Raw genomic sequence first — 11,263 nt, 5'->3', positions numbered from 1 at the left:
CACACACACACACACACACACACACACACACACAAGAAAAAGGAATAAAATTGATGTTTTGAAACAGCTGGATATTAACGAGTTTAGCAGGCGCAAGAATACAGAGAAAGGAAGGTCCATTGAAAAAAAGATCGTAAAAGATCTGAGGTAAATATAAAGTATAAACCAAGGGAATATTTGATTTTCTCCAAATTCCCTTTCATCAAGAAATTGCTTGAAGAATTTAGAGAAAAAAGTTTTATTTTAATTATAAAAATGAATGGCGTAGTTTCTTTGAGTTTCAGATTTTATTTTTATGTGTGTAAATATAATTTTACTCATTGAAAGGTGATGAGTTAAAGCAGGAGTTATGACCTTTACATTCTCGATTCAAACCCGTTTGGGTTTGGGTTTATTACCTTTTCTTTCTTTCTTTCTTTTTTTTTTTTTTTTTTGACTTAAAATTGACCCTAAGATACATAACGGCTACTTAAGTTTCATCGAATTATATGTTGGCTGCATTCATCCAGAATGCAATTTGGGGGCTACGTTCCCATTCATCGGGCCAAGAGTGGAGTTGGTGAGATGGAAACTGTGCAGAAACCCATTGTATGATCCTTTCTACTATAGGCACAAGGCCTGAAATTTGAGGGAGGGGGATAGTCACTTACATCTACCCTAATGTTTCATCGGTACTTAATTTATCTACCCCGAAAGGATGAAAGGCAAAGTCGACCTCGGCGGAATTTGAACCCAGAACGTAGCGGCAGACGAAATACGGCTACGCATTTCGCCCGGCGTGCTAATGTTTCTGCCAGCTCGCCGCCTTACTCTCAGTTTACCACCAAGCCTCAGTCGTTGCAATGGCAGCGCTCTCAAATAGTCACTGAAATCGTGCTGCATGCTGCACTTATCAAGTGCTCTCTGCCTCACTGCACATTATCCTCACTCTGGTAAATATTTAATCATTCCTTCTCAATAGACTGAATTGTTCAAACACTAGCAACTCAGCTGCCATAAAATAAAAAAAAACGGACAATTAAAAAAATTGACTGAGAAAATAAAAGACCTTTGATCGATTGTTTGACTGGATATTTCAAACAAGGTCTTCATTGGTTTATTAACGAAATGCTAGCAAGATGACGCATCCTGGAATGGGGTGAGGGTTGAAAATTCGATGATAGTATTTCCGTATTTGAGTTAGTTCTGAATATAATGAAAGGACTTACCTCACTGGTTGGAAATTGTATAATAAGGAAATAGAGAAGTTGTTATCGAAACATGTACACGAGAGGATATGAGGAAAGCGGGATTTATAGATTCTCATAAAAAAAAGAGAAACAAATGGGCGCCATATTGGAAAGCAAGGGAAAAAAACAGAACAGTGTGGTTAAGTCAGAGAAAAAAATTATATATTAATGCTTTAGTAAATAAAATTCACTGAAATTGGTGGGAAGCATAAGAGTTAATCAATATTAGTGAAAAATATTACAGAATAAACGTTCTAATAAAAAAAAACGTGAATGGATGTTAATGGATGAGGTAATAAGTCCCCCCCCTTTTTTTTCTATTTACTAAAAATGGAGAATAATGTTGTTGTTCGGCCTCGTGCCAGCTCTGATTGAATAGATCTATGAACAATAGCGTTCCAGCTGTGACCATCTAGTCTTTTAGTTTGGGTGGCGGGGTTGTAGATATAATGGATCATCTAGGTTTACATTACAATGTTATCTTTCGTGTATAATGTACCAAGGGACTACGTTGTGTAGATGTTTTCTAAAACCCTGCGCGAAGGGAAGCGTTTTGGCAAAGTAATGAAGGTTATAGGAAATAAGCGTAAAGTTTTCTCGGAATTCTACACCAAGCATGGAGCCATTACTTCACATGGCACCACCATTGGTGAGGCGAATACTCTATCGACAGAAATGTAATTATAAGTGTTACACGAAATCAAATTTGACATAATCTGTACCTACCTACCTACCTGGCTACCCTCCATTCTTCATCCATTTATTCATTCATTTATTTTCTTCCCCCATTATTCTTGGGAGACTCATGGGGATGGAAACCTTTTCCATCGGATCCTATCAGAAACAACCGATATTACACTTTCCTGCTGAATCCCCAAGCGTGACCGACTCTAAAGTATATTATCCAATCCTCTCATTCTTATTTCTTTATTGTCCTATTGTCCACAAGGGGCTAAACATAGAGGGGACAAACAAGGAAAGACAAACGGATTAACAATAAGTACCAGTTACGTACTGGGGTCGATATAATCGACTTAATCCGTTTGTCTGTCCTTGTTTGTCCTCTCTGTGTTTAGCCCCTTGTGGGTAGTAAAGAAATAGGTATTTTGTCTGTCTGAGTTCAAATTCCGCCGAGGTCGACTTTGCCTTTCATCCTTTCGGGGTAGATAAATTAAGTACCAGTTACGCACTGGTGCGTAACTGGTACTTAATTTATCTACCCCGAAAGGATGAAAGGCAAAGTCGACCTCGGCGGAATTTGAACTCAGACAGACAAAATACCTATTTCTTTACTACCCACAAGGGGCTAAACACAGAGAGGACAAACAAGGACAGACAAACGGATTAAGTCGATTATATCGACCCCAGTACGTAACTGGTACTTATTTAATCGACCCCGAAAGGATGAAAGGCAAAGTCGAGCTCGGTGGAATTTGAACTCAGAACGCAGCCTGCTAACGTTTCTGCCAACTCGCCGCCTTGTCCAATCCTCTCATTCTTGGTCAATCCCTAAGTCCACTGCTGGTTGGCTCGGCTTGAAAATTCCATCTTGTGATTCTTTTCTGTGATGTTCAAATATGTCCATAGCATCTGAGCAGTAACCTCCCAATGCGGGGAAATAGCAGTTCAGCCTGGAAAGACCCAAATTTCCGAGCTATGCACCCTGTTGTGTAACGTTTCTCTAGAGATCCTTCAGAGGAACTCCGTTTCAGGTGCATGCCTTCACGATCCTACTCTTTCAATCATTACCGAACATTCACGACTATAAGCAAGGATAAGCACAAAGACTGAATCGAAGAAAAGCATGTTTGACTTTTTTTTTACCAGTCCTCCTCTTTTGGTGATCGAATGCTGAAGCTGGTGCCTTACTATGCCAGCATCTGCAATGGTAGCATCAAATCCAGCCTTCTGTCTTCCGTCACTCGCTAACACGGCTCGGAGATACTTTAACTTCTTCATTTGTCTCAGGCACATGGCCTAGTGGTTAGAGCAGCAGACTCGCGGTCGAGGGATCGCGGGTTCGAATCTCAGACCGAGCGATGTGTGTGTTTATGAGCGAAATACCTAAGCTCCACGCAGCTCCAGCAGAAGGCAATGGCGAACTTCTGCTGACTCTTTCGCTACAACTTTCTCTCACTCTTTCCTCCTGCATCTTGCAGCTCACCTGCGACGGACCGGCGTTCCGTCCAGGTGGAGAACCTATACGACATGGAAACCGGGAAACCGGCCCTATCAAACAACTTGTCTCAGTAATGTTCCACTAACATGTAGAGAAGATGATTCCGTCAATTATTTTATACGTCCATGCAGTTGCAACCAGATATAAGTAGCGATTCGGCTCCCATACCGTTGACCCCGAGGAGCATTCAGGAACTTGAAACTGGTGACGAGCCAGGCCGTTGCACAAAGTTAACCTCGGTCGAACTTGAACTCTGATCATTGAGAGCTGGAACAAACATCGCAACAGATTCTCAGCGATGCTCTAACGACTTTCACCAATCAACCACCATACTGTAATACAATATCAATTGTCACAAAACTCTGTGAATTAACCGAACCGAAATAAAAGACCTCAGGATACCATATTAGAGTATAAAGACTTATTTCAGGCGATCCAATGCTTTGTTACTGTATAAATATATATGTGTGTGTGCATGTGGGTGCGTGTGCTCATGTATGTATGTATGTGTGTATGTGTGTGTGTATGCATATAAGTTTCGACCAGAACTGGACCAGCCCATGTCTAACTTAATAGCACCATGTGTGTGTGTTTGTGTGCATGGAAGTGTGTACATACATACATATTGTATATATGATGTTGGTGGCGGTGGTGATGATAGTGGTGGTGGCGGCGGCGGCGGCGGTGGCGGTGGTGGTGGTGGTGGCGGCGGCGGCGGCGGCGGTGGCGGTGGTGGTGGTGGTGGTAGTTATGCTGCTGAACACTATGGTGTCAGCGCTGGAAGTGGTGTTCAACAGTGTTTATGGCCTGTTATGATCGATAGGTTATCGAGTGGAGAAAGACAATATCTCCGTCGGCGGCGGTTATAATTGGCCGCTAACAAACTTATTGATGGCCTTGCAAGCAGCACGAACAGCTTTGAAACGTTTGCATTTGTATTGAGATTTCTTCTTTAAAATAGCCCTTCCCCGCCTGGATTGGTTGATGCGTATCAATCTATGTATGTATGTGTGTATGTGTGTATGTTTGTATGTATGTATGTATGTATGTATGTATGCATGTATGTATGTATGTATGTATGTATGTATGTATGTATGTGTGTATGTATGTATGTTTGTATGTATGTATGTTTGTATGTATGTATGTTTGTATGTATGTATGTTTGTATGTATGTATGTATGTATGTGTTTACAAATTACACAGGTTTTAACTTATAATGGTAATGAAGAAAATTGTTGTATACAATGCTCAGGTGCACTACAACTAAAAAAAAGGGGGCGGCTTCAGGTGTACTGGTGGCGGATTTCAGGAAGCAGAGAAGTTTAGAAGGGTGTAGTGTCTCGACAGCTAACAAGTGATGTGGATAGTATATTCCATTGTTCAGCAATTCTGAGCGTGAAAAAATGTTTCTGAAAGTCACGGGTGTTGTGTTGTTTTATGATTTTATAAGCATGTCCGCGAATGTTTGACATATGGAATTCAAAAAGGTGCCCAAGGTTGTTGTTGGAAAGATGGTGGATATGGATTATCTTGTGGGTGTTTACCAAGTCAGTTGCCAGACGTCTGAGCTTCAATGTATCCATTCCCAAGGAAGCAAGACGTTCAGAGTATGGTAGATGTCTGGCGGTGGGTATTCGTTTTGTTGCACATTTCTGAACAGTCTCCAGGAGATTTATATGCTGAGCAAAATAAGAGTTCCAGACTAGTGATGCAAATTCCAAGTGTGGACGTACCGTTATCGTATACAATTTTAAATAGATAACTGGAGAGTGGTTGACAAAGATCTTACTGAGTGATGCTAGGACCCCCTCAGTCTTCTTGACAATCTTAGAGATGTGGTTTGTCCAACGCAGATCATTGTTTACGATCGTCTTGCATATTTTTGCTGTTCCACTTACAGATAGTGTTTGTAATGTACGTAGTAGTGTGTGTGTGTGTGTGTGTGTGTGTTTGTGTGTGTGTGTGTGTGTGTGTGTTATCTTCTATTTTTAATTCCTGTAACGAAGGAACTGGTTTCTAACAAAGAGGTAAAGCTCTACAGTTGGAACGTAAATATCAAAAATAATGTCATATTATCAACTTGAGAAAAATCTTACATATTTTTATTGCTCCACTTACAGATCGTGTTTGTAATGTCCCTGTTATATATGTATGTATGTATGTATGTATGTATGTATGTATTTTTGATTATTTGAAGTCTTCCTGTAAGGAAGGAGCTGGATTCTAGCAAAGATGAAAAGCTCCATATTTGGAATGTAGACATGAGTGTCTGTGTTTGTCCCCCCAATATCACTTGACAACCGATGCAGGTGTGTTTACGTCCCCGTAACTCAGCGGTTCGGCAAAAGAGACCGATAGAATAAGTACTAGGCTTACAAAGAATAAATCCTTGGGTCGATTTGCTTGACTAAAGGCGGTGCTCCAGCATGGCCGCAGACAAATGACTGAAACAAGTAAAAGAATAAAAGAATATATACATACACATACATACATACATACATACAGACAGATAGATAGATGTGCGTGCGTGCGCGCATTCAGAAGCAAAACATCTACATATACACACAGGAGAGGGCGTGTATAGACACACGTGCGCGCGAACGTAATGGCTGTACCCAGTAGAGCCGAGCGAATCGGGAAAGAACAAATAAAAGAATGTACATGTATACATGTATGCATATACATACATACATACATACATACATACATACACACGTACATACACACTCACATATACTTACACGAGCACTCATTACTAGCAGCGCTGCCCATCCTTGTCCGGGCCTATTAATAGCTAACATAAATATAACCATATGCATTTGCCGCTTTAGACTGGCGACAACCTTTAGTTTGGTCTTGGAATCGCAGAATTATTGCATTCCAGTAATTCAGAAGGTTTTCCAAGACAAGCTTCAGAAAAATGCGCAAAAATAAAATAGAATAAAACAAAAGTTTAGTATACGCAGTTGAGACAGTATTCAGTAGTCATCTGTGCCATATTTGAAGTATAAAAGCAGTTGGGAGGCCAGTAACTGCGGAATTTGTCCTAATATTACATTGCTTATTGATGTGCTGTGTTAAACCCACAATAAATATTGACAGAAAAATCGCCCCAGTCGTAGTCAGCAAGAACGCCAAATGCTTTTCAACTTTTTAGAGCCTTACCAATGACATTTAGTCGCAGCTAGCTATATGCTTCGGTGAGAATTCGTCACCTAATGATATAGGAAACAGTGAATAAAACACACGCTGATGTTGCGAATAGCTGTCAAGCTGAATAAAAATCCGGTATCTGCAATAGAAACAGTATTAAATTTTAAAATCCATTTATGTATCATACTTAATATACCCCGTTGATAGGCTAGTTACGGCAGTAAATATCCTGAGATAACATCTTTTATGGACGTGCAGTGTTAATAACAATAAATAACATTGTTTCTTATATTGGTAGACTTCGAATTCTCGTCCGAGCGGGTGGCTGACTGAGATTGTATGTCATTGAAAAGTCCGAAATGCCCCTAGTGTTCTCGCTGATCGTTGCTGTGGCGATTTTCCGTCTACCTCCAATACTCATATTGGATAAAACGATTCTGAAGTTCTTTCCTCACAGTAGGATAATATAGCTTAGGGACATTCAGGCGTCGATGAATCCAAGCTGGCCCTCTTTTCTCTTTCACTCTACTATCCTGAACTTTGATCGTCCAACACAACGATCCATGAAACGGTTTGCTTGTGGAAAGTGACCCCAACAAAAACCAAGACTACAATTTATGGATTGTATAAAGTTCTCGTCGAAAACATGAGATTTCAGGTGGGGCAACTCTTTGATTAAGCTGAGTTGCCCCTAATTCAAAGTGTTTTATGATCGAAGTGTAACTTAAATTGAACCGTTTTGTTAATTCCTATACAATTTATTTTGGATTTTCCTCAGCTAGAGTCAATATTTGACAGAACTTAATTATCCAAATCGAGAGGAATCTGCGAGAAAAAACATTTCCCGAACGAAACCATGGCTTGTATGTTTGGACTTCCACAGACAGAACGAATATTTCTTGCCGCCATTCATTACTGAAGAGCCATTTTTAAAAAATTTTACAGCATGAAGTGTCTAACATGCGTTTGATCTAAACTCGTTTTAAAAAAATTCGATACGAATTTAACCAGCTTGGTACAAATTAACATGCAAAGAAAGAGAGAAAAAGACACCATATTACTTATTTTACACCAAGTATTGAGAAAGTACGCTCAAAGTGATTAGATCAAAAATGAAACAGGCTTTTCGTTCCAGCCTGATATCTGAAGAGAAGACATGTTTGAGAAGAGAAATCTGTATATATATAAAGCTGAAGTTGTCTGTGTATGGCAGGTTTGGTAACCTTCAACTAACACTATCTCCTCCGAGACCCTGCAGTGCAAGTTGACCAAAATTGAGAGTATGATAGAAGAAGGCTTGCTCTTCATTCCGTAGAATAAAAAATTCAAATCGGACCATGTTAAGACCAAAAATTATTTACATCAAAAAGGTGCTTTTTTTTCTATGAAAATCCCTATTTATTACGATTTTTTTACTGCTGTGTCGCCATTTTTCGGTGTATTTCAACCAGAAAAATGTCCACTTAGAGAGAATAACAAGCTACATAATGCAAATTTTTTACTTTTCAAAAATTCCAATTCTGAAGGGTCTAAAAGAAAACAAGCCCGAGCAACGCTGGGCTATACTGCTAGTATTAGATAGAAACGAGATAGAGGTGTTAACACCATAAACAACCGATTATTCGAAACCCAGCAAGCAGTTCATACGACAACTGTCTGCTGTAATTTCTTTTTCTTGAAAACAAACTGTTTTCTTTATTTTATCACATACTTCCACATTTATAAAACTTCCTTTGTTCCACTCTTTCAAACCTGTACAGTAGTTGTACAGTTGTTATTTCTGGTGCATCTCCTCTGCACACATCGTTGTTTTTCCTTTTTTTTTTCTCTTTTTTATCCTTTTTTTTAATATACATTAATCCCCAGTCGTGTTATGTACACAACAATGTAATCCTGCTTCGCCACCGATAGATTTACAACATTAAATAAATAGCACAGCGAACACACGGAGCTACTCTCGATAAAGCCTGCTCTGTGTTTGTGTGTATGTGTGTGTGACCTTTAAAACTTTACTATAGGTGACGTTGCATTGTTCCCCTACCACCACCGCCACCACAACCGTCGCCTCCGCCACCATAGCTACTCTACAACTACAACTATTACCACTACCACCACCGTCACCACCACCGTTGTCCTCGCACCTTTGTTGTGAATACCTGTGATTGGCAGGAGACTACACACTAAGCGATAAAGGGCATCGCAGCAGCGGTAGCAGCAATGATAATATAACAACAAACAAGAGCCGTCGAGGGAACCCCTTGTATGGTCACTAAAACCTGCTTGAAATAGTAGCTAAATTTTCCTAAAATTAGAGCCTGTAGTTTTGGATTAAAAATACAAAACAAAAAACAAATATTGGATCAGTGTAGATAGGTTATATCTAAATAACAGAATCTTTTTGAGCGTCGAACAAAATACTTGCTGGTATTTTAAGCCCGAAGCTTAGAAGACACTTGCTCAAGGTGTTACGCAATGGCACTGAACATGGATCCATGCAATTGGGAAGCAAGCTTCTTACCACACAGCCACACCTGCGCATGTATATTTATATATACACACATACATACTATATATATATATATATACAGACACACACACTCACACATACATATGGGGCATATTATATATATATGATTGATTGATTCTAGTTTCAGCTCATGAGCTGTGGCCATGCTGGGGCACCGCCATATGTATATAATATATTTTTTATTCTTTTATTCTTTTGTTTCAGTCATTTGACTGCGGCCATGGTGGTGCACCGCCTTTAGTCGAACAAATCGATCTCAGGACTTATTCTTTGTAAGACTAGTACTTATTTTATCGGTCTCTTTTGCCGAACCAATAAGTTAAGGGGACGTAGATATACCAGCATCGGTTGTCAAGCGATGTTGGGGGACAAACACAGACACACAAACATACACACACACACACGTGTGTGTGTGTATACGGCGAGCTTCTTTAAGTTTCCACTCACAAGGCTTTTGTCGGCCCGAGGCCATAGTAGAAGACACTTGCCCAAAGTGTCACGCAGTGGGATTGAACCCGGAACCATGTGGTTGGTAACTTTGAAAACTTTGATAGATTACGGCTAGTATAGGCCCAGGCCATGTCTAACTTAATAACACCACCTGGTGAAGTCTTTTAGTCATATATGGGGCACCATGGCCCACTCTAGCAAAGAGTTATTATTGTTGGAGACATATCCAGATGTATGAAATTGGTCCGGGATATTTTGAAGAAATTTGTCCAGTGAACATTTGAATTTTATGGGATCCGTTTCCGTTTGACGTATTTTGGTTTGGTATAAAAAAGAGCTGGACCGGCTGAGGTAAAGAAATTGTGACGTAATGTTGCTAGGTGTACCGAGTTCGATCTCTGTAGTGAGCGGATAGCACGGGAGCCAAGTCTTGGATGGATTTTAAAACTGATGCCAACATCATTTGTGCAATATTGATGGAATATTTTCCACGTCACAGAAATGATGTAGCGCTCCCAGCGGGGTTGGAGAGAGAAGAGATTGAGTTTTCTTAGTCGACGCCAATAGTCAATGCCTCTCATGCCGTCTGTCTTTCTTGTTATGGGCCTCTGGAGTGCTTCTACTTTCATAATGAGTTGCTTCGCATGGGGGGGGGCACATTTGGGCAACAGTACTCAAGGTGGGGTCGGGTAAAAGTAGAGTAGAGAAGGATGATGGTGTAGGCATCTCTAGATCGGAAAGTTCTCAGAATCCAGGAGCACATTTTGCGGGCCAAGTCAACCTTGCTGTTTACGTGGGAACTCCAGTTTAGATTGTAATCAACAATTACTCCAAGATCTCTGGTATTGTTGGATGACATTAGGGAGTCGCCCGAGGGAAGACATATGGTAATTTCAGAGTTTCCTCTTTCTCAAAGTGGATTAAATCAAACGTATCTTCATTTAAAAGCATATTATTTTTTCCACCCATTGGACAATAGCAAACAGATCTGACTGAAGGCATGTTCAGTCTCTCATGCAGTTTATGGCTTTCTGGAATTTGGAATCATCCGCAAAGATTTTCAATGTACAATGTTTGATGACATCTTCCATTGAAAATAGCATCATAAAAATATTTGCTGGTGACGCTAGACTCCAGAAGGGAGCATATGATCGAACAATGCTTCAATCGGACCTGTGCGCAGTAACCCAGTGGTCACAGAAAAACATGAGCTCATCCACTTTGGAAGAGAGGGCACACTCAAACAATCATATACATTACCCTCGGGAGACCTACTTGAACCGTCGGATAATATCAGAGACTTAGGCGTAACTGTCGACAGCAACCTTAGTTGGAGTTTGCACATCAACAAAAAAGTCGACGTTGCCTGTAGAATACGCTCATGGATCCTCAGAACTTTTCAATCTAGGGATCATGAAACTACCCATCCGTCTCTTCTCCACATTCGCTAAGCCCCACCTCGAATACTACTGCCCATTGTGGTCCCCCTACAAAAAAAAAACTTTATGAGAATCGAAGTGCCACAAAGAAAATAAATGGCATAATGGGACTTGATTACTGGACTCGACTTAAACAGCTGAAGCTCTATTTTCTGCAATGCCGCCGTGAGCGAGACATTATTTGCACCATGTGGAAAATATTCCACCAATATTATCCAAATGATATCGGTATTACGTTTACAAGTCACCCAAGACTAGGCCTCCGTGCAATGCGCCCCCTACAAAG

Source organism: Octopus sinensis, linkage group LG8 (genome assembly GCF_006345805.1).
Source record: "Octopus sinensis linkage group LG8, ASM634580v1, whole genome shotgun sequence".
NCBI lineage: Eukaryota > Metazoa > Mollusca > Cephalopoda > Octopoda > Octopodidae > Octopus > Octopus sinensis.
This window is presented reverse-complemented; position numbering follows the sequence as displayed.